Here is a 2,500-nt window from a genome sequence, read left to right as displayed (position 1 = left end):
CAGGGGAGGACCTTTCCGAACCTATCGAGGGAGTCGTAGACGGCCCGTCTATATCTCAATCTGCCCTACACGATAACCGGTCGGCCCGGAGCCGTCGGACTCGGATGCCTCGGTGGTCCTCGCGTCCAACCGAGCTCAGCACCCGGCTTCAAAAGCTCCGGACCCCCGGTTTCGGAACGAGCGTTTCCTTGTTATCCCGAAGCAAGCGGGAACTCGCGCAGCGGAGTTGCCACACTAATTTCCACTGGGAGCAATGAGGGGTGAGCTCGGACGAGCCTCTCCGCCCGTCCCCCCCTCCCCGGGGGGTCCTTCGGACGGTACGGGGCCGATCCCTCTCCCCTCTAAGAACCAATGGTTTTTTCTGTGACAAAAAACCACTCGCAGCAACCTGGTTGATCCTGCAGTAACATATGCTTGTCTCAAAGATTAAGCCATGCAGGTCTAAGTGCACACGGAAGGTACAGTGAAACTGCGAATGGCTCATTAAATCAGTTATGGTTCCTTTGATCGCTCCACACGTTACTCGGATAACTGTGGTAATTCCAGAGCTAATACATGCAAACGAGCGCTGACCGGTCCTCTCTCGGGGGGCCGGGATGCGTGCATTTATCAGACCCAAACCCACCCGGGGGACCCGCGAGGGTTTCCCCCGGCCCTTTGGTGACTCTAGATAACCTCGGGTCGATCGCGCGCCCACCGCGGCGGCGACGTCTCATTCGAATGTCTGCCCTATCAGCTGTCGATGGTAGCATAGGGGGCTACCATGGTGACCACGGGTAACGGGGAATCAGGGTTCGATTCCGGAGAGGGGAGCCTGAGAATGGCTACACATCCAAGGAAGGCAGCAGGCGCGCAAATTACCCATTACCGACACGGTGAGGTAGTGACGAAAAATAACGATGCAGGTCTCTTTCGAGGCCCTGTAATCGGAATGAACGTATCCTAAACACATGGGTGAGGACCCATTGGAGGGCAAGTCTGGTGCCAGCAGCCGCGGTAATTCCAGCTCCAATAGCGTATATTAAATTTGCTGCAGTTAAAAAGCTCGTAGTTGGACTTCGGGAGTGGGCTGGCGGTCCGCCGCGAGGCGAGCTACCGCCTGTCCCAGACCCTGCCTCCGGCGCCCCCGGATGCCCTTGGTTGGGTGTCCGGTCCTCAGGGGTCCGGAGCGTTACTTTGAAAAAATCAGAGTGTTCAAAGCGGGCACCAAACTCGCCTGAATGCCTGAGCTAGGAATAATGGAATAGGACTCCGGTTCTATTTTGTGGGTTTCCTGAACCAGGGCCATGATTAAGAGGGACGGCGGGGGCATTCGTATTGCGCCGCTAGAGGTGAAATTCTTGGACCGGCGCAAGACGGACGAAAGCGAAAGCATTTGCCAAGAATGTTTTCATTAATCAAGAACGAAAGTCGGAGGTTCGAAGACGATCAGATACGTCGTAGTTCCGACCGTAAACTATGCCGACCCGCGATCCGGCGGCGTTATTCCATGACCGCCGGGCAGCGTGCGGGGAAACCAGAGTCTTTGGGTTCCGGGGGGAGTATGGTTGCAAAACTGAAACTTAAAGGAATTGACGGAAGGGCACCACCAGGAGTGGAGCTGCGGCTTAATTTGACTCAACACGGGGAACCTCACCCGGCCCGGACACGGAAAGGATTGACAGACTGATGGCTCTTTCTCGATTCTGTGGGTGGTGGTGCATGGCCGTTCTTAGTTGGTGGAGTGATTTGTCTGGTTAATTCCGATAACGAACGAGATTCCTTCGTGCTAAATAGTTACGCGGCCCCCGCGGTCGCGGTAACTTCTTAGAGGGACCAGTGGCGTATAGCCACGCGAGATGGAGCAATAACAGGTCTGTGATGCCCTTAGATGTCGCGGCTGCACGCGCGCCACAATGGCCGGGCCAGCGTGTGCCTACCCTACGCCGAGAGGCGCGGGTAATCGCCTTAAACCCGTTCGTGAGCGGGATTGGGGATTGCAATTATTCCCCATGAACGAGGGAATTCCCAGTAAGTGCGGGTCATCAGCTCGCGCTGATTAAGTCCCTGCCCTTTGTACACACCGCCCGTCGCTACTACCGATTGGATGGTTATGTGAGGTCCTCGGATCGGCCACGCCGGGGCTCCTTCGCGGGGCCTTGGTGCTGTGCTGAAAAGTCGATCGAACTTGATCATCTAGAGGAAGTAAAAGTCGTAACAAGGTTTCCGTAGGTGAACCTGCGGAAGGATCATTACCGGGACTTGGGTTGGTAGTGTCTCCCAGTAGGCGCGACTCCCATTTCCACAAACAAAAAATGTTCAAGCCACGGCCCGACGTTGGGAACTACAGGGATTCCCTTCGGCCTTTAATGACTTGATCGAAAACGGTGTCCTGAGCAAAAAACGTGTTTTACGGCCAAAGGGAGACGGGTACCTGGTCCCCCGAAGTCCGTCTGCGGGGTTTCTTACTCCGGAGGGCGGGACTCGGCGGCGCGGTTTGATGACCCCGAGTTCGCTTAGG

Source organism: Astyanax mexicanus, unplaced genomic scaffold (genome assembly GCF_023375975.1).
Source record: "Astyanax mexicanus isolate ESR-SI-001 unplaced genomic scaffold, AstMex3_surface scaffold_85, whole genome shotgun sequence".
Taxonomy (NCBI): domain Eukaryota; kingdom Metazoa; phylum Chordata; class Actinopteri; order Characiformes; family Acestrorhamphidae; genus Astyanax; species Astyanax mexicanus.
The sequence above is the reverse complement of the archived record's forward strand: the minus strand, read 5'-3'. Positions refer to the sequence as shown.